This window comes from Giraffa tippelskirchi, chromosome X (assembly GCF_054371585.1).
Source record: "Giraffa tippelskirchi isolate mGirTip1 chromosome X, T2T-mGirTip1v1.2.pri, whole genome shotgun sequence".
Classification (NCBI taxonomy): Eukaryota; Metazoa; Chordata; class Mammalia; order Artiodactyla; family Giraffidae; genus Giraffa; species Giraffa tippelskirchi.
This window is the reverse complement of record NC_137289.1, coordinates 39775666-39797840: the sequence shown is the minus strand read 5'-3', so window position 1 is coordinate 39797840 and position 22175 is coordinate 39775666. Positions and strand designations below refer to the sequence as shown.

Below are 22175 nucleotides of genomic sequence, written 5' to 3'. Positions count from 1 at the left end.
AGAGTTCATGATCTGAGCCACAAAATCTGCCAACAAGGTCTCCCGACAAGATCTCTCAACTTCCTTCTTAGCCAAGCCTAAAAGACAGACTCTGTAGTGCAGCACATCAGGCCAAATACCGGATAAACTGAGAATATTTGTATGTAAGAGTACCAGGTACGGGATATTGTGCAGAAGATGTGCACTGCGAGTGAAGTCACGTAAAAGTCTTTTGTGCCACTTTCAGAGGGAAACTATTCGTCTTCCAGACGATCCAGTCGACAGGATTCAAATCACTAATAATAGTCAACTCAGCCACAAGGCAGGGCAGGGTCCCTTTGTGGAACTTAATAAAGAAGTTCCCATGCAAGCCTGTCTGCACCCTCTAATTTTCATTACTCAAATGTTTTCATTCCATCAACAGAGAGTTCAAATACAGACCATGGGCAGGCACTCGTGGAGATGATGAAGACTGCAAGAACACAGCATCCTTCCGGGGCGGTGAACACAGAATGCTGCAGGTTGGTGAGAAGATGGAGGAAAAATGGACCAGAGAATGAAGGGGAGAGTTCAGAGCAAAGATCTGGCTTTTTGGGGTGGTGGGAGCTGCTCCAGACCTGCCTGCAAGCCTTGGGGACATATTTCAAAATGTAATAAACAATGTAGTCTCTGGCCTCAATGAGCTTTGACAATCTTAATGCCTCAGCATACTAGACTAGACCAACTGCAGTGCAACAGGTTAGAAATTCAGGAGATATTATTTGGGGAAAGGGGGACAGTGACTTAAAGGAGACTTGCTCGGTCACACTTTTTCAAACAGTGTGAATACTTAATAGAGCTGGAGCCAGGATTCACCTATATATAGACTGTTCTCTTAAGCATATTTCAATTTCGTGATCATCACGAGATAACCACGTTTATGTGGGATTTCATTTTCTTTCTGTTTGAATACTTCTCTACTTATACAACCGGAAGTTAGCACTACCTTGGAAGTTACATTTTTGTATTAGGACTTTTCTCTCACTTCTCCAACTGTACCAGTTGTGCTAGATGACTTCCTACCACTAAAGATGGCCCAGTTCATAGTAATTCCTCCTGCCATACAAGAGTCTCTCAAAAAAACGAAAAGGCAGATAGAATGCAAAAGCACAGACAAGCCAAGCTTCTGAGGACTGTTTGAAAAAAAGGCCATGGGAAAGTAGGCCATGAGTTGGCTGATTGACATAGTAGTGTGGTTATAGAATCCGTGGCATCAGAAAGAGACAAGCGGCACTCAAAGATGCAGAACAGCCGAGTTTATTCAGCACCGATGTGGGCTCAGTGGAGTTGCCGCCAAAGACTGAGTGCCTCGGCTTTGTTCTGGGTATCTTTTAATACACCGTAGATTTCCTGCTTGAACAGCTCAGATCCCTCCCTTCCCCAGGTAGCCCTAGTTCCCGAGAAGAGGAGGTGACCACCAAGCAAGAGATCAGATGTGGAAGCGGTGATTGATGAGCAGCAGCTGTTAACACAAGATAAAGGAAGGGAAAGCAAAAGGTTGTTACTTTAATTGGGGGCTTTGATCTGGTTTCTATTTCATTCCCCGCTCTTGATATTTAGGGTGCATCTGCGGCTGTCAGAGAACATCATCATCCAGACCTGGTTGGTAACCCCTTAAAAGCAACAACTAGGTGGCTGTTCTCCGTTTGACAACTCTTTCTATGAATGAACCCTGTTACGTGTTTGATTAGGACCGGTATGAAGCAGGGAATAAGCAGTCATCGGTGAGTATGACTACGACAATCCCAATCATTGTTTTAACCAGAAACATTGTCTGAACTAGAAGATGGGCAGTCTTCCTGATATTTTTAGCTATGTCTGTCACAACTCTTCGATTGTCTCCTATTTGGATGCAACAGTCAGTTTGGTAGAATTTCCCACAAGCTCCTCCTTCCTCCACTATTCGATTTGGATAGATGGCAGTCCTCATCTGGGATTGTTGCTGTGCCAACAGTTCCAACGCAGTTGCAATTTCATTAGTTATACTCTCAAGTACCGCCCGCAGTCGGATTATTCCGTTGAGCATGTAAATGTGGGTCCTGTACCCCCAACTGCCGTCTTGTGGCTACGTGGCCGGACCATAATACGGGATTATCTGTTGGGGGCGCTCAGCTTTGCCCCAACTTTGTTTTCCCCCTAGCTCGAGGAATCATTTTTCTCTATGTCTCAGGTTGTCGCAAATTGGGAACACCAGCGTGTCCCCTGGTGAGTCGGGAAGAGGAAGAAACCTGACTGAATTATTCCTATGGTGCAGGTTCCTCCGCATCTGGATGGGAATCATGAGTAGGCCCTTCTCCCGCAAATCCAAAAAGTCCCTCTCGGGGCTGCCATAAGTCTGGGTTTGTGGAGTTAAAATGCTTCCAATATGGGCTAATGCCTGGGATTGCAAGAAAAGGATTAGTATCAGGTTGACTTCCCGTACAGTTTCGCTCTGGAATCCCAGAAGTGGAGTTGAAGGGAGTGCAAGTGTGATTTCCATTCCCTCCCTTTTGGGGATCCCGATACCAGGTTGGGGCCCCTGACCACCACAGACGTTTGTTACAGGTACCATTATAGACCAGGGCTCTTCTACATTTTGTTTCTCTGACCCAGGTATAATGTGTCCCTTCCTGGCTTAGGCATTCTTTGCCTTCTGTTTCCTTGGACAGGGTCCAACTCTGAATAGAACCCCCTGCCCGCCTGCTAGTTGTTCGATTCCATTGGAATAGCAGAGAGGCATCCAGTGCAGTACACTTCCAGGGCCATGTTTTATGCATCAGAGCTCCTCCACAAACACAGCAGCTAGTGACATTTAGTTCCAGGGCTACCTCCTCGGCTAGATGGATAAAAGGATTATTTCCAATAGTGGTCATTTCTAACTTATCTTTGAGGGAAACTCAAAGCTGGTTATAAAGTCCAGAGGACCCCATCTTTGGACCTGATGCCAATGGGTCTGGCTTGGTTACTTGGGCCTTTAACCATTTGACCACCTCCTGGGCTCGTTCTTTCCTAGCCTGGTCTTCCCCCCCACAATCTATCATCCCAAAATGAGTCTGTCGAGTCCAGCAAGCCATCTGTCTTGGGGTACCATAGCATGTTAGGCCATTCACACTGTGGGCTCTAATTGTCCCTCGCAATGATGCTTCCTTTCTCTAGTTCATGGGAAAGCTGAACTATAACATGCGGCTGGTTTGTATGTGCAGTCAGTGAATCCTTGGGCCCATTTACCCTCATGGTAGAAAGACTCCGTACATTCAGAACAATTATCCTGGCTCTCAGATGAGGAGGCGACTTTACAACTTAACAGAACTATAAGGCAAAAATACACTGTTTTCATATTTAAGTTGATCACAGTCGGAGGAGACTCCTAAAAAAGAAGAAGTATGAAGAAGTAGGGAAAGCAGAGAGAGAGTTTTTGGATACAAGTCCACTCTGTGGGAGAGAGGAAAGCCCTATTCCAAATAAGATGAATAGGGGGAGTCCCAGACCAATTAATAACCAATACATCTGCCTTGTGTAGGTCCTATTGGTTCCTCCAGCTTCAGCCGTGTGTTTCTTAACCAGCTCCCGGTGTGGCCCCCAGCAGGGCTTTGGGGTGCTTGTTTCCTTCTTTGCAAGGTCAGGCACAGGAGTTTCTCCAGACTAAGGGTCATTTCCCACTTTTCCTGGCTATCAGTGGGACTTGCAGGTTTGACTCTGGAGTAATGGGTCCAAGCATCTGTTCATGCCACCTTGAGATCAGTGGGGGTAGTTAAGATTACAAAATAGGGCCCTTTCCACATGGGTTTTACAGGCTGTTGTTTGCAATCCTTACCCATACTCGGTCCCCTGGTTGGTGAGGATGTGCTGTTATACCTAAGGAAATGGGTATTCTATCAATTATCCACGTATGTATTTGAGAGATTGTGTGTCCTAACCCTTTTAGCTGCCTATATAAGTCCAAGTTCCCCAGTTCTCTGGTGTCTCCCCTTAAGTTGACTAGCGAGGGTGGTCGTGCATACAGGATTTCAAATGGCAAAAACCCTGTCCGTGCCCCGGGTGAACACCTCACCTTTAAGAGGGCCGCAGGCAACATGCCTACCCAAGATAAGCTGGTCTCCTGGCATAGTTTTGCTAGGGTTTGTTTGAGGGTTCCACTCACGTGTTCCACTTTCCCTGAGCTCTGGGGATGGCAGGCAGTATGCAATTTCCACTGGGTTTTCAAAGCCTTTGCCACCTGTTGTTCTGCATCGGCTACAAATGCCGGTCCATTGTCCAACCCTATGGTCAGACACATTCAATATCTGGGGACAATGTCTTTCAGGAGTGCCTTGGTTACTTGTCTTGCTTTTTCAGTTTGGGTAGGAAAGGCTTCCACCCAGCCTGAAAAGGTGCAGATCAAATCTACAAGGTATCTAAATCCTTGATTTGGAGTGATTTCAGTGAAACCTGCTTCCATATCCTCAAAGGGGGATAGTCCAAAATGTTGTGTCCCTGCTGACCTACTAGGCCCCTGGCGAGCATTATTTTGTAAACAGGTTACACATCACTGGGAGACCGAAGAACAGAGTGCGGGGAGGTGAGCAACGAGATAGTATGGGCCTAGCAACGTCTCTAAGGCAGTCTTGCCCATATGGGTCAGTTCATTTCGCTGGTGCACCAGCTTGTAGGCAAGGTGTTCCGGAACATAGACTCGTGGTCTTGTGTGAGCCACCATCCCATCTTGGCCTTGGTTCCTCCTTCCGTTTTCATCCATTTCCTCCGCAGGCCGGCCGGATTTCCCAGGCTAACAGGGCCCCTGGGCTGCTGGAGCTGTGAACCACTCCCAGGCTGCTTGGCCCAATCTCAGCCATTGGCAGAGAGGGTAGTGGGCGTCACGCTCCACGGACAGGCCCCTAGCCCAAAGGGAGTCGCCTCGGGCCCACCTCACCCCCTTGCCCCGGCTTCCGGGGCTCCAGCGAGCCACGTGATGCCTCTGATTCGCTGAGTGCCCACCTCCAGGCATATTGCCTGTCTTCCATCTGGCAAAACCCAGGTGCGAGCTGCCATTTCCTTGGCCTGTAGAAATTCAAACCATGAATTCCCACTTCCATATCCGAAAAAGACACTCCTGCGTCCCACAGGACCTTAGACATCTGGGTGCTCTCCCAAGGTGTCCCATGAAAGGCAGGGGGGCAATGTGGCTGGAGAGTTTCCTCCATAAAGCAGAGAGCCCGATGTGGTCTGGATGATAGGAGAGTGGGTACAAACCCAGTTTGATACAATTGAGCTCTTTTGCTCAGGAGCCACAGGGTACAGAGCTCTCTGTGTCTCTGTCTCTGCTTCTGGCACGCACTGTTTCTCTGTCCATCTTTCTCCGTGTGTAGTAGGGGCTTGTGTCTGTGTGTCTCTGTCTCCCTGACTGGTGCTGTTGCCCTCTGCCACTCTCCGGACACCGGCACTCATAAAAGACACTTAACCTAGGCATAAAGCCAAAGCTCTCCTCCTGTGTGAGTTGCACCCACGGGAGATCTGACTTTGTCAGTTCACAAAGCTGGGGAATGCTTTCTCAAACTTAGAGGCAAACACAGGCGATCTCTGCTGAACCACAGAAGGAGACAGGCGTCCCTCCCTCCCTCACATGGTGGACATGAACACTGCACAGGACTACGGTGGCTTGGCCACACTTTGGACAGGGGGAGAAACGGGGCATGCTCTAGCTGGCATGAGGGAGCTCCATGAAATGTGCTTAAATGCCAGTCAGTGAGAAGCTAAGGACAGCTCTCCATTGAGGACCATGACTCACCGGTGCCAGAGGCATTGAAGTCTGCCCATTTAGTGTATACAGGCCCTTTCAAAATGGGGCTGTTCTCGTTCAGCCTCCAGGTTGAGAACACACCGCAGCCTACCCTGTCTCCCCAGCCCTGTGGGGTCGGGAGCAGCGAAGAATCAACTGACGCCATCCTTTGCATAGTCCTGATAGCCAAGCTTTCTGCGAAGAGAATAAAGAGTGATGTTTCCAACTGGAAAACTCTGCAGGTAGCAGCTGCTTATGCTGGAGTCCCGTCAGTCAACCAAAGCTTACATACAAAGCAAGGTGTGCTCATGCCCCTGGTCATTTTGGGGCATGAATGCTGCTACACTTGAGAAGGACAGAAAGATCCAAGGGACTGTAGCCCCGCCCCCTCTTCTGTGCCTGGGAATCCACCCCATTCTGTTTCTTGGCTCCTTTCCATCCTCACCGACTTCCCACTGGTGCTTTCTGCCTGCCTATCCTTTCGGCAAGGGATCCAGGGTGCAGCAGCACACTCGGAAAAAGGAAGGAATTCACGTCAGGACATTTTTAAACGAGCAATGTGGTGTCTTCCTCATGACTGCTATTCAGTAATGCCTGGAGCCTAAATACAGCAGGCTCTGCACTGGAACCTGTCTCTCACTGTCCCAGGGTCCCTGCATGCAAACAGCCTGCCGTCCTTGCTTCATCCCTGTTCCCTCCCTCACAGGCAGACACTGGCAGAGGGGCACTCACACACACCGCCCACCTGCGCTTTCCTCACCCTTCTGCACTGCCAGGTAGCTGGAAGTGCCCGGACGGATTGCACGCTCACACCCAGGCTCTCCTAGGATGCCTGGGGATTCACTCTGAGAGCCTACATTAGCATGTCATTTGTCTCGCATGGTGCCAATATGGAACACACTTGGAGAGGGAGTGTGCTGGCTGACAGGCTGATCCTAGGCAGCACTAGCCTAGGACTTGCCCAGATCGCCTTCTCACAAGTGTGGAACAATCTTCAGTGAAGCCGGCTCTCATTCCAATCCTCCTCCTTCCAGTCTCTTCCTTTATCCGAAGCACCCTGGCCTCTTCAAAATCGGGGGTCCTGCCCTAGCCTCGTCCAGCATTTCCACAGGGTAGCCAATGCACCACAGACTGAGGGGTCCACAGACGGTGGTTTTAAATCCCCACATCACTTGATTTATTTCCTCTGGGTGACTCCTCAAACCCCCCACCACTGCTTACGGATACAAACACACATCACAGCAGGAATTGTGAGCTTGTTTATGCCTCTTGATGTAACTGCAGATTTGCAGAGTCACTGTCCACAGTTGTCATCTGTCATCCTTCCCTCATTCCTGTCCCGGACAGGGGCATCACAGAGATGCATGGACCCGTCTCCCCTAGTCTGTGAGCGCCTCGTGCCTCCTCTTCTGGTTGCTCCACATCTCATGTTCTGTCACCTTCATCTCTGTGTCTGCAGAGGCCAGTACCCATGCACACACACATGCAACACAAGCCGACACGTGTCAGGGACAGGGACCCAAATGCAAACAGGGAACACGTGGCAGTACGTGGAGAACCACTGGTTCATTCAAAATATAGAGATTTCCATATTTCTTATAAGAAAATCTCCATTCTGATCTTCAAATGTGAACCATACCAAAGTCCAACTTCCATGAAGGAGCATTAGCACCTAGATTTTGGTATAGGAAATATAAGGAATTCCATATTTCATGGTGGATAATGGTTGTCTTGATATATGTATGAGAAATGCAAAGAATTTCATATTTCATGAAGAAACAGTGGTGCTGACATTTTCCCTTGTGAAATAGGGGAATACCAATACTATATTGGATCTCCGTGTCTTAAGAAAACCAATGCCTAGATTTTCATGTGTGAAATGTAGAGTATCCCATATTTAATGTAAGAAAATCACCACCCAGATTTTCATATAGGAAGTATAGAGAATTCCATAGTTCATGTAAAAAACTCTGGATACAGATTTTAATCAAGTGAAATACAAAAAAATTCAACATTTCATGTAGTAAAACCATCGTTGAGATTATCATATGTAACATACAGAAAATCTATTTTTAAGAGAGTAAAAATGTCACAGTGATTTCCATATCTGAATTATGCAGGGTTCCATATTTTATGTAGTAAAATTGGTATGCAGAATTTGAAAGATATCTTAAATATACAGAATTCCTGATTGCATGAGGGGAAATTGGCACCCAGGTTTTCCTATGTGATACACATAATGTTCAATACTTCCTCTAGGAAAGTTTGAGCAGAGGTGTTCATATGTGATACATAGATATTTCATATTTATGTAGAAAATGGATGGCCCTAGTTCAAATCTGATATATAGAGAATTCCGTATTTCATACGGGAATATTGTCACTCATATTTTCATATATGAAGCATAAAGATTTCTGTATTTTTTGTGCAAATATCTGGGCCGAGATTTTCTTATACTAAATGTGAAAAATCTCATATGACAAGTATGAAAATCTGTTCACAAATTTCTATTTGTGAAATGTAGAGGTGTCCTAATTAATGTAGGAAAATTGGTTCCCTGATTTCTATAACATGAAATATAGAAAATTACATACTTATGTCAGAAAATCTTAATTAAGATTTTCATATATGAAATATACAGAATCCCATATGTCAATATAGCAAAAGTCTTTGTTCCAATTATCATCTGCAAAATGTATGTGATTCCATATTTTATTTAAGCAAATCTGCACACTGATTGCCATGCGTGAAACATACAGAATTTGGTATTCCACATTTGAAAATCTATGCCCACCAAAGCCAGGCTAATATTTTCATATGTGTTGTGGAGAGAATTGAATATTTAATGTAGGAAAATGAATGTCCATATATTCAAAGGTTTACCATGGAGAATTCCATATATTGTGTAGGAAAATGTGCTCACAGATATTCATAAATGTAACATAAAGAAGTCAATATTTCCATTGGGAAAACTTTTTCCAGATTTTCTTAGAGCGTATTCCATATATCATGCAGGACAATCTGTGCCTAGATTTTCAAATGTGAGCTATAGAGAATTATATATATTTAGTGCAGAAATAACAGCATCCTAACCCTTACCTGACACCCTAACCCGACACTCTAACCTGACACCCGACACCCTAACCTTAGCCCAACACCCTAACCCGACTGCCTAACCCGACACCCTAACCCGACACCCTATCCCACACCCTAACCCAAATCCCTATCCCACACCCTAAACCTAACCCACACCCTAACTTACACCCTACTCAACCCCTCACCCCTAGACTTACCTTTTGAAGACCTCTGTCTGTCTGTGTGGATTTATGTATGTCTCAGTGTGAGTCTTCTGTTTTTTGATAATATTGCTGAAGTTGTAAGTGAGTTCTTATTTAAATAATCTAAAGAAAAGGAAGCCCTTACAAATCAAACAGTTCTAAATACAAGAAAAAATTGACCTAAATGAATTTTAGATTCATGTGAACTGGGAAATAGTCAATATTAAATACCTGGTATTTATTTTTTTTCACTACTCTAGACATGTCTGAGTCATTAACAGTAAGCATAAAATTTTTATAGTGCCTAGGTTTATTATAAGTTAAATATTGCTATATTGTTACATCTGTCACAAGCTTGTCAACAAAGAAAGTACCTCTAAAAACAAACAAACAGAAAAACTCCTAAAGAATGTAAATGCGATATGAGCTTTTAGATAAACTGTTAAAAATAATTATACTTTAAAATATCTATCTACAATAGTCTCAATTGAAGGCAGAGGAGAAGGGGACGACAGAGGATAAGATGGTTGGATGGCATCACTGACTCGATGGACATGAGTTTGAGCAAGCCCCGGGAGTTGGTGATGGACAGGGAAGCCTGGCATCCTGCAGTCCATGGGGTCGCAAAGAGTCAGACACGACTGAGCAACTGAACTGAACTGAATTTACAATAGTTTCTCCAGATTTTGGTTACCTGAATTTCTATCGTTGTGCTAAACTAAGTGATGACAGTGTATTGAATAGCTAGGTCATTTCCAAATAAATAAGGTTCTGAGACATTCACTACTTGACAGGACCTTCCTCTTACACAGACACTAAAGAGGTTTTTGACCATCCATGAATAGTGTCTGGTGCCATCCTAAGGTGTTCACTATAAGAAAGCAAAAATGTTTTTTAGATAGTATCACTGATACGTATGTTCACCAATCTATAGAATGCCAATGTAAAAGTCAGTTCTTTGTTGCTTAAGGAAAATGTATGTCTTGTTATTAAAGAAGGTATGAGTAATGAAATCACATTTTATGAAGGAAAAAGAAATAGTTCTGACTTCGGGTGGCAGTTTCAGGATGGGAGAAGCAAAGGAATGGGTACGGAAAGGGATAAGGAGGTTTTATGGGAAGTGGACCTCCAGAAAAGTGTTTTGTGCCTAGTACAAGTTTTCTTGAGAGGTTGAACTGCCTTTGCTAATGGATTTTAAGTTTCTTTACCTCTTGAGTGATCTGTTCTAGGTTGACCTTTGAAATCCTTTGTTAACTTTGGCTAAGTGGATAAGTATTGTTTCACAGTGACTTATGTCATCCTACTTGACTGTTATAAACCCTTTTGATATTTATAAACAAACCTTCCTAAATAATTGACGTCTAGCTACCTTTGGGATGCTTCAGAGGGCCCCTGAGACCTCCCAAAGAGAGATATTAAACAGCCCGAGTTCATTTGGCATGTTAAACTACATGGGAAGTGTTGTCAGAAGAAGTGATGGATCTTCTCAAGTTATATTGTATGGTTGATGATACTAATATAGATATCCTAGAAATTATGTGACATTCATGAAAATCTGATATGTTTTGGTAAAATGCTGTCAGTTATAATTCTAGTTATCATATTCAAGTGTTTCAAGTCACAGCAATGGCCAGATTACTTTGTCAATTTCAATTTAATCAGGTTTTAAACATGCCTTCTATGGTTTCACACTGATGCCTTTGCAAAAATACTGCTACTTCAAGATATATGGAAAAGACTTTTCTAAGCTTACCCATAAACAATTTTTTTTTCTGTTATCTGGTAAGCTGGTACCAGACTGGAATTTGGTCTAGTCTCTAGGATCATCGAAAAAGCAAGACAGTTCCAGAAAAACAGCTATTTCTGCTTTATTTACTATGCCAAAGCCTTTGACTGTGTGGGTCACAATAAACTGTGGAAAATTCTGAAAGAGATGGGAATACCAGACCATCTGACCTGTCTCTTGAGAAACCTGTATGCGGGTCAGGAAGCAACACTTAGAACTGGACATGGAACAACAGACTGGTTCCAAATAAGAAAAGGAGTACGTCAAGGCTGTATATTGTCACCCTGCTTATTTAACTTATATGCAGCGTACATCATGAGAAACGCTGGGCTGGAAGAAGCACAAGCTGGAATCAAGATTGCCGGGAGAAATATCAATAACCTCAGATATGCAGATGACACCACGCTTATGGCAGAAAGTGAAGAAGAACTAAAGAGCCTCTTGATGAACGCAGTTGAATCCATGCAGGCTGAAGAGCACCAATGACAGCAGAGAGAAATCGTTCTTCTATTGCTTCCTACACAAAAAAATAAATAAAAGAGAGAAGAAAGCTTGTAACTCTTTTTCTGACACTCAGATCACCAAAGGGAGAAACTGCTATGAATATGTGGATAGAAAGGACACGTCTTTGGCCAACTGGATGAGGTGAGTGCAGTGAGTCTGCAGTTTGTAGACGTCGCTCTTCCCTCAAGCCCACACCCCTTTCCTTCTCAACCTGTCTCCCTCAATAGCTTTCACATCTTCTTTCCTCTTTTCCTTCCATATCATGCTCTTTCATTTCAAAAGACATTGGAAAGAAAGAAATACAAATATAGCATGTGCCCTCAAAATACAAGTCTATGTGCTAAACAAAACTGGGGGACTTGAAAACAACTTGAGGAGTCTAGATTCACCAGGGACACTGTAACTCACTTAATTGACACTTACCAAGCACTTCATGTTTCAGTTTAGACAGTGAACTTCATTACTGAAGCAGGTCACACAACCCATGTCCTTTTGGAGAACATACTGCAGACAGACATTAGCCAATTGGTTTTAGAAATAGTAACTTTAATTTTTCCATTTTTGAGTAACTGCACAGTGCCAGGATAACCTAACACGAGAGACCTTGAGTCCATGTGGGCAACAACCTCCCCAGGCTCGGTTCCAGTGAGAAGTGAGCCCTGAGGCCTGGGAAGGAATGCGGGGCAGGATGGCCGTGAGCATGGCCATTCTCTAAGGGCCTCTCCTTTCATCAGGGCAGGCAGAAAGTGAATAAACTATTACTGTTCTGGGTCTCAAGCTATGTCAGAGCACTCTCCAAGTTTCCATGGGAGGGGGTGGGCAAGTGAACAGGACCCTGGATACACATGGGGAGATTGAAGAAAAGCCTCGGGAGAGAAGGCAGGCTGGGGTGAGTGCTGAGGGGTGTGTGCTAGCCTAGGAGCACCAAGTCCTGTGGAATGAAAGAGAACTTAATTTAGAACTTAAGGGAGCTGGAGGTCACCAGCCTCATGGACAGTCCAGGTGGAGACGCGGCTGGGACTGGGCTCCGGAAAATGGCTAATTAGGTAAGGAGAGAAAAGCATTCCAGCCAGGAAGAGGACCAGAGACAGGATCTGGAAATAGGAATTCGCACGGCCTGGTCGAAGGTGTGAACAGAAGGTCCCCATGAGGGGCGGTGGGAGCCACAGCGGCCTCAGAGTCTGAAGGCAAGGAGCTGGGCATGGTCCGACAGTGGGGGGCGCTCGTCACCTGAGGTTTCTTTTCCTTTCCCTGCCTCGACCCCAGGTATGTGAACTGTGCCCGGGACGATGAGGAGCAGAACCTGGTGGCCTTCCAGTATCACCGGCAGATCTTCTACCGAACCTGCCAAGTGGTCGGGCTGGGCTGTGAGCTGCTGGTCTGGTACGGGGACGAGTATGGCCAGGACCTCGGCATCAACGGGACAGCAGGGGGAAGAGCGAGCTCGCGGCCAGGAGAGGTGAGCGCCACCCCTCTTCCAGCGCCCCAGCCCACCCCGGGGAGCCTCCCTGGTCCGATTCCAAAGCAGAGTACAATCCAGTCTAAAGTCAGTCAAGTCGCAATTAAAATGCCTCAGAATTAGATTCATTTCATATGACTGTTAGGAAAGATTTTTATGTGAAAAATGTTAGTTCTAATTTTCAACATTTTATGCAAAAAATATGTAACATCACCTTCTGCTGAAAGGCTCAGAAGCAAAAAGCAAGTTTTCTAGCACCTACCAGCTCTCTCACCTTTCCCTGTTTCTTCCTCATTTCCTCCCATTTCTAAGCGACAGGAGTCCAGTGATTTGCATTCAGTCACTGTTTCAGTTTGTTGTCCTGTGAGTTCATACTCTGTGCCAGACAGGGCTCCACCCACCAAAACAGACAGAACCACTGCCCTGGGGCAGCACGGGCTTCATACCAGACAGGGGCTGGTGCTCTGAGGAAAACAGTGCAGGAAAAGTGCCTTGGATCAGTGTGAGCAGAAGGCGGGGTGTGGTGCAGGATGGTGGGGCAGGGTCTCTGCAGAGATAACACCCGTGGGAAAGGATTCCAGGCAGGGGAGCAGCCAGTGCCGCAGCCCCAGGGCCTGGACGAGAGGCCATGCCGGTGGTCGCAGGAGGAAGCACAGAGGGACAGGAAGGAGGCTGGACGGGACACGGAAGCCTCAGGGCCTGTGTCCACGTACAGGCCCCAGGGGTCTTTCTGGGTGACACAGAACAACCGTGAGGTTTTCAGCTGCAAGCGGCATGTTCTCTGTTCTGTGACAATGCTTTGGTTCATTTTTGGGAAGAGACAGCAGCGGAGAGTCCCCTCAGAGGTCAGTTCATTGCCGGACACGAGGGGAGAGTGGGCTGGCTGAAGATGCACGGGAGTGAGGGTGTGAGGAGTCTGGCTGGAGATGTATTTTTAAACAGGACTTCCTAGTGCACGTTAAATGGACTAAGACTGAATGAAATAAATGAGGTATGAATACTGGTGAGGCTTGAGAAAGGACATGCCTTTATTTTCGGATTTATGGAAAACTGAGAGAGGAGCAATTTGTGAAGCAGTTGGGGCAGCAGGAGCCAGAGACCTGTAGTCAGTGGGACCTGGGCCACTCGGTCTCGTCCAGTCTGAAACCCACTTCCTGCAGAGATCGGCACAAAGGCTGCTCTTTGAACCAGGAGCCGCAAAGTCAGCTTTACTCACACCTGCTCTAACTACCCCCTGTGCTACCTCCCATAGGCAGAGAGCTCCAGGCCAGGCGCCCCTAACTTAATAGACCCTTTCCCCTCACAGGGAGCCACTCAGGAAGATTCTACCTAAGTCATCAAGAGTCTTATCTCTCAGTAGGGTAAAATACCTGTGGCCACTGTGACATGACTTTTCAGATACTGACACACAGGGAAAGGTCCCTGCAGATCCACCTCTATCAGGAGAGGCGCTGCTCTGATGCTGCTGGAAGGTCCCTAGTCCGGGTGATACGTAGAAAAGGCCCTTGACACAAGCTTCCCGGATTTCTGTAGATGTAGAGAATAAGGATGGAATGGAAAAGTGGACTGTAGAGACACACTTGATGGGAGACAAATCGTGCGCTGTCAACACCAAGATGATTAGTGGGCAGGCCTTACGACGGCAAACCAGCTACCTGACCAAAAGCTTTCTCTTTCAGCAGAACCGAAGCCCAAGATCCACCCATGTGCCTCCTGCTCTCTGGCCTTCTCTAGTCAGAAATTCCTCAGCGAACATGTCCAACGCAATCACCCCTCTCAGACCCTCCTGAAACCATCTGCAAGAGACCACCTCCAAGCAGAGGATCACTGCCCAGGCAATCAAAATCAGCAGCAGCGATATTCTGATCCGCACAGCCCGAGTGACAAACCTGAGGGTCGCGAGGCCAAGGAAAGGCCCCAACCTTTGCTGAAAAGCAAAAGGCTGAAGAGGATTTCAAGGGCCTCTTCCTACTCGTCCTAGGGACAAATGGGGGGCTCTGGGATGCATGAGAGAATGACGGAAGAGCCCACCACAAGCCAGAAACTGAATCCAGAGGACACAGGCAAATTATTCATGGGGGCAGGGGTCTCGGGGATTATAAAAGCCAAGTGCGGAGAGTGTGGGCAAGTCTCCAAGGATAGGTCAAGTCTCATCACAAACCAGAGGACACACACAGGGGAGAAGCCCTATGTGTGCAGGGAGTGTGAGTGAGTCATGACCAACAAACCACATCTTAGCCACAGGAGGATTACTGCAGCCGCCCCATGCCTCAGCTCTAAGGGGGCCTCAGAGGAGGTCTATGACCCTTTACTGTCCCCAAGAGTATGAGAAGAGACTTCCCAGGTGGTCTAGTGGCCAAGACTCCAATGCAGAGACCCATGTTCAATACCTCATTAGGGAACTAGCTCCCACATGCTGCAACTAAGACACAGTGCAGCCGAATAAATTAATACATAAATAAATATTTTAAAGAAAAAGTGTGATAAGCCCAGAATTAATTGATTAAACAGACCTTCCACTTTCATGACAGGAGAGGAGGTAGATAAACAGCAGAGGGTTTCTTAAGTGTTCTGGAGATGTTCATGCCAATTGCCTTTGTGGGTTTTTTGTACTCCTAATAAATTTTGTCTCCAAACAAATCTGAAGCCCAGACTACGTACTTATTCCCCGCTTATTACTGAGAGCAGTGGGGTCCAGTGGTAGCTGAACCCCTGGGAAGGCATAATTCTGGAGCCAACTCAGTTAGGTCATGGAACAGTCAGTTCCTGGGTCCAGGGAGAGGAATCTAGGGTTTGAGACAGACTCACCAGGGAAGAGAATTTCCCGGCCTCCTGGGAAGTGTGGCCTCTCCTCCTTATAGACCACGACTCTCCTTTGGCCTCTCCTGGTTGCCCTCTGGTTTCCTCTGGCTTCTGTGGCCTCAGAGGTGAAGGCCTCGTGCACGTGTGTGTGCGCATGTGCGTGTGCCTTGCTCAGCCTGGGCCATCTGGTCTTTGCTGCTCCCCCAGGGTCATCACAGCATCTGGACTCCAGATTCGACCACAGGGGTCCAGTTTTCAGCCCTGCCCTCAGCAGCTGTGCGACCTGGGGCAAGATGCTCAACCTCTCTGTGTCTCTATTCTCATCTGTGATACACGGTGGAGGCAGCAGCATTTTAGTCTTATGCATAAGCACAGGGAGAATCTGGCAGAGGCTGGCTGAGAATGCAAGCCCCACCTTTGCTGTTCCTTGTGATGTTTTCTTTAACCTTTTATTATTTTTTAATTGAAGAATAATTGCTTTACAGAATTTTGTTTTCTGCATGTCCTTCAGCCCCCACACCTTCCAGCTCTTCAGAGCTAGACGAGGAAGGGGCCGTTTAGGCACTCGGCTGCCCTGATGAGTGGGTGTGAGGTCAGGGGTGCTAAGGGAGGGCGACCTCCCTTCCCACCACTGCCATTCCTGCTGAGCTGGGCAGCCCCAGAGCCCCTCCACAGACAGGCAGTGCCGACAGTAGTCCGCCCTGCCGAGAACAGAGCCTGGAGCCGCGTGTGCAGGAAGTCCCTGTCCAGCCCCCATCCCACCCCCACACGCAGGGTCCTCGAAGCCCACACAGCGGCTTCTCTGTGCACGGGCCTCGTACCTGTGTCCACGTGCTCTGGTCAACGCTGTCGCGACCTTGAAATTCTTAACTATGGAATAGTTCATCCTTACACGTCCCTTTTATGAGTAAAGTCTGATGGACCCTGGGGTGTGCTGTGAGCAGAGCAGATACGCACAGCACGGGTCCCAGGGGTGACCAGGCTGCACGAGGGGACAAGGTGGACACAAAGGCCCCCCGGTGAGTGAAGGTGGTGACGGCATCAGGAAGCCACACTTGCTTAGACCCAGAACTGAGCTCTGACACAGAGTGGAGGCAATGGCGTTCTAAAGAGTCGACCACACCCTCCCCTCTGTGAAGGACCTCTGCCCTGGCCTGATCCTTCCAGGATGTGTTCAGGAGGCTGAAGTTCACCCGGTCACCAGAAGACACCAAGGGGACAGTGGGCTGCGGGACGGGGAGTGGAGGGTGCAAACTCCAGGACTGGGGGCAACAGCCCTCAGTTCCCTCCCTGTGCCAGGCTTCCGAAGCGTCTCTACACGAACCGTGTCAGTAATAACCAGCCACTATTATTTTCTCATTTCTTTCACGCTTTCTTAAAGGATCACGTTTGTCTGTGGCTTGGTTTCCCTACAGGAAGCGAAGCCGTATAGACTCCCCATCTTCTGTGGCTTTAGGCAGGGGCCACGGGAGGGAGAGTTAGGGGTGGTGCAGGCAGAGGGGCTTCAACTGAAATACGGTGGGGACCGAGAAACTTGCAGGGGCTTCTCACCTGCACCTCCCGCCGGAGCTGGGCCTGGAATCCCCTGGAAGCCTGAGCAATTCAAAGCTTCTCCCTCCCCTCTGCTCCCCTCTCTTCCCCTCAAAAAGCTGACTCCTGGGCCAGCCCACAACACCCCCAAATCCCCCATCACCCACAGCCCCTCACAGCCCCTCCCTCACAACAGTGGGACAACCTGCATGGTGGCAGGGATGGTGTGTGACCCCAGAGCTTGGGGTCTCAGCTGATCTTGAGCAAGGGGGCTGGTGCTTTACACAGCCTCCCAGCCCTAGGGAGCTGCCAGCAGCCACAAGCCACGATCTGAAGCGGGGTGGGGGGGGGGTGGGATGTGAGCTGCCTGAGGTCCCATCCTGTCCCCACGACAGCAGCCAGGCCTCATCTGATACCGTGACTGCTCTGCACGAGCACACAGGACTGTAGCAGTCACGGGGACAGGACAGCCAGCTGCCTCCACCGCAGGCTCCACTCTGACTGCAGCGGTCCCACGGCTGTACCAGCCCCGCCTGCACGCCGCTCTGCTTGTCTGCCAGAGCTCGGGGACCCTGCGTGAGTCGGTGAGGGCAGAGCTCCAGAGGCCAAGCCTGTCTTCAGCCGCCAGACCCACCCTGGTTGCCAGACTCATGAGCCCAACCGGAATCTGAAGCCTTTGGGAGAATGACACCGCAGATGCTGACCTCAGAGCTCAGACTCCTGAAAACTTACTAGACAGGTTGCTTTTAGTCTTTTTTTTAAGTAGGAGGTTGGCAGGAAGGAGAGAGGAGAATGACTTCCTTGGTGGTGCAGTGGTTAAGAATCCAGCTACCAATGCAGGAGACATGGGTTCAATCCCCGATCTGGGAAGATCCCACCTGCCACGGAGCAACTAAGCCCATGCACAACTACTGCAGCCATGAAATTAAAAGACGCTTCCTCCTTAGAAGAAAAGTTATGACCAACCTAGCATATTAAAAAGCAGAGACGTTACTTTGCCAACAAAGGTCCATCAGTCAAGGCCATGGTTTTTCCACTAGTCATGTATGGATGTGAGCGTTGGACTATAAAGAAAGCTGAGCACCGAAGAATTGATGCTTTTGAACTGTGGTGTTGGAGAAGACTCTTGAGAGTCCCGTGGTCTTCAAGGTGATCGAACCAGTCCATCCAAAAGGAAATCAGTCCTGAATATTTATTGGAAGGACTGATGCTGAAGCTGAAACTCCAGTCCTTTGGCCACCTGATGCGAAGAGCTGACTCATTTGAAAAGACCCTGATGCTGGGAAAGATTGGAGGAGGGAGGAGAAGGGGACGACAGAGGATGACATGGTTGGATGGCATCACTGACTCAATGGACATGAGTTTGAGTAAACTCCGGGAGTTGGTGATGGACAGGGAGGCCTGGTGTGCTGCAGTCCATGGGGTCGCAAAGAGTCGGACACGGTTGAGCGACTGAACTGAACTGATTCTTAAAGATCTTATTCAGAAAATCAAAAGACAAGCCACAATCTGAGAGAGAAGTATTTGCAAAGCTCACATCCGATGAAGGATTTGGACTCAAAATAGACAAAGACCTCTTGAACAACCCCATAAAAAATGAGTAAAGATCTGAACAGACACCCAGCCAAAAAAAAAAAAAATACAGATAGTCAAAAACAAAAGCATGCTCAACATCATACACCATTAGGGAATTACAAATTAAAATCATGAGATATCACATCACACATGTTATTAGGACCCCGTCATACCAATTACTGGAGGCTGAGGAACAGCAGGAATGCCCCCTCACTGCTGGTAGGACACATGCACAGCCACTTTGTAACACAGTTGGGCAGTTTTCTCTGAAGCTAAACAAACCTCACCTTGGGATCCAACAATTGCTATTTCCAGTATTTAAGAAACTGCTTTGAAAAATCCATGCCCAAATGCAAACAAAGATGAACTTATGCACAGCAGCACTATTCATAGTAGTTAAAAACTTGAGGGCAAGTAGAGTAGGCCACCCCAAAATAAGCCTATCTGGTGTGAGGATTATTTACGTTGGCTTAGAGGAAAAAAAAAAAAAAAAAAAGAGGACTCTCAGTAAACTAAGTAGCAATTGCCTTTTGTGAAGGACATTTACAACAGAGAAATCTCTGCATTTAAGGCTTGCCCCTGTTTGCACCAGAAATAGAAGGATAATTAACTCAAGTAACTCATCAATGGGAAGGTCCCATCTTAAATCTACCAACAATCATCCTTCTTTACTGTGTCTTGCATGATAACTTTCCATAAGTGGCTTCTCCCATTCCCCAAGGTCTTACTTCTGTCTTCAGCTGAAGAAGGTATTTAAGGTGATGGCTTAGGACATTTCAGGGACTGACTCAGTTTTCTTGGGTAGCTCCCCTGTATACAGTAGGCATTTGTTGTTTTAGTCACTAAGTCATGTTCAACTCTGGGATCCCATGGGCTGTAACCCCCCAGGCTCCTCTGTCTATGGGATCCCTAGGGCAAGAATACTGGAGTGGGCTGCCAACTCCTTCTCCAGGGGATCTTCACAACCCAGGGATCAAACCTGTCTCTCCTGTTTTGCAGGCGGATTCTTTACCACTAAGCCACCAAGGAAGCATAGAGGAGGTATGCTTCTGTTTTTTCTCCTGGTGATTTGTCTTTATTATGTAAGGGCAGAATGAAAATTGTTTTTCCTCCCATACACATGCAATGGAGTATTACTCAGCAGTAGAAAGGAATGAACCACCAACCCTCAAAAGGCATGGTTAATGTCACTTGCATATTACTCAGTGAAAGAACGCAGTCTGAAGAGACAGCGTGCAGCATGACCTCATTTATGAGGGATGGGCTCGGTTTGGTGGGTCCTCCCGTTTCCTGGATCTCAGAGGGAGCAGGCTCCAGGGGGCTGTGGAGCAGGTATGTGGAGTTCTGCTGCAGATAAGAAATCCAAACTGAAATAGAGGTGAATATCTTATGATTTCTCCAAAATAGTTACAGAACAATCAACTGGAAACCACATAAAATGAAATGACTGCAAACACAAACTGTAAAACTTACACCAAATTCACTCAGATTTATTTAAAATGCAAAACAATCAAAATTACATGTATATATAAGAAAATGTACATGACCTTGGCGTTGGTCTGCAGATCATGAGCTCTGAGTTTTAACACAGAAAACGCCAATATACAAAAGAAAAAAATATTGTGGACTTTATAAAATTAAAGATTTCTCCCCTGAAAGACCTTATTCAGAAAGTCTAAAGACAAGCCACAAACTGGGAGAAAAATATTTGCAAACACATATCTAATAAAGGATTTGGACCTAAAATAGACAAAGACCTCTAAAACAGCCCCAGTTAAAAAAAAAAAAAAAAAGAAAGAAAGGGTAAGGATCTAAACAGAAACACCTGGCCAAAGGAGATATGCAGATGCTACATATCATACAAAAATTATACAAAAAGTATCATACTACTAGGGAATAACAATGAAAATCATGAGATAACACACCGCACCTATTAGCACTGCTGTGCTCTGAATATATGACAGTAGCGATTGCTGGAGGGTGAGGAACAACAGAAGCTCTCCTTCAGTGCTGGTGGTGTTGCAGGAAGGGGGACCCCTTCCAGGCCCTGAAACTGGGCTCTTGTCTAACACTCGGAAATGAATTGTCCGAGGAGACACACGTGCTGACAAAGAAAGAGATTTTATTGGGAAGGGCGCCCAGTTGGAGAGCAGTAGGGGAGGGGAACCCAGATTTTATGGTGATGGGATTCGTTTCTGGATTGTCTTTAGCCAGTCATTCTGACTCAGAGTCCTGCCTGGTGGTGCTGAAGGAGGAAAGTAGGCCGAACAGATTCCATCTTGAAAATCAGTCTCCATCTTGAAGCCACTGTGAACTTTGGACTATATGCCTGGGTGCTCACCTGATGGACACTAAATTATGTGCCCACTACCCATGCAACGACATAACAATTGGAAAACCGACCCCCGGATAAAAGGCCTTCAGGATTCGTACCGAGACATCCCGTCACCAAGGGAGTGTACTAATTTACCCCAAAGCAAAACAAATTCTCTGTACAATACGTATTGATATCTGTTACCCTGTTTATCCAACTAAGACTTACTGCATATAAATCATAGCTAGCAGTAGCAGCAGTAGCCTTGATTGTATCTCTCCTTTACACTATCCAGACTAGTTTCAAGGGATCTGGGGATGTGGGTTTGGGCACGTACACTTATGGTATATACGGTTGTCACCAAAACTGGTCGGGGTCCTTGGCTAAGAGGAGACTGTGCCTTGAACCCACCAGGGTAATAAATTGCACTCCACTATTTGCGTTGTCCTTCTGAGTGAGTTTGCTTCCCGGAGAGCGTGGCTACAACAGTGCACACCCTGTTCTGCCAAGATGGATGCCAGCGTGGATTCTGGGAGGTGGTCGGACATGTGGTGTCTCCTTTTGACCTTTCCCGAACTCTTTCGGTTGGTGGTGGCTTATGAGTTCCGTGTTCCTTACCAGGACCTCCAGTCGTAAAACAACTCATGCATATGGTTACCATGGTGCCTGGGCAGGGTGGACGGTTTCAGTCAGGGTGCCTCCCCTAACAGTGGGATGCATGAACAGCCACTTTGTAGGACAGCCGGGCAGTTTTTTCCAAAGCTAAACAAGTCTCACCTTGGGATGCTCAGTATTTCGTCAACCGCTCTGAAAACCTCTCTCCAAATTCAAACAAGGATGAAATTATGCACAGCAGCACTATTCATAATAGCTAAAAACTTGCACAAATAGGGATATCCTTCAATAGATGAATGCACAAGCAAAGTGGGATACATCCATGTCAAGGCAAATAGAATATGCCACCCCAAAATATGCCTTTCTGGCATAAGGAATATTTCAGTCTCATTAAAAACAAACAAACAAACAAAACCCAGGAATCTCAGAAAACTGTATGGAGATTCCTTGGCTGTGAAGGACATTTACAATAGAGAAATTTCCATATTTAGGGGCTGTCCCTCTTTGCACCAGAAATAGAAGGACGATTAAACCTCAAGTAGCTCTTTTCGAAGGGAGGA

At 46.9% G+C, this 22175-nt stretch overlaps 1 pseudogene across 1 annotated transcript; it reads left to right on the top strand.

Annotated features, from left to right (window-relative positions):
• Window positions 1-5814: 5814 nt before the first annotated feature.
• Window positions 5815-15419, top strand: LOC145535611 (histone-lysine N-methyltransferase PRDM9-like; annotated as a pseudogene). Its single transcript, XR_014075482.1, has 5 exons — window positions 5815-6020; window positions 6459-6528; window positions 11271-11461; window positions 12587-12779; window positions 14462-15419. The product of XR_014075482.1 is annotated as a histone-lysine N-methyltransferase PRDM9-like (transcript).
• The last annotated feature ends 6756 nt before the right edge of the window (window positions 15420-22175 follow it).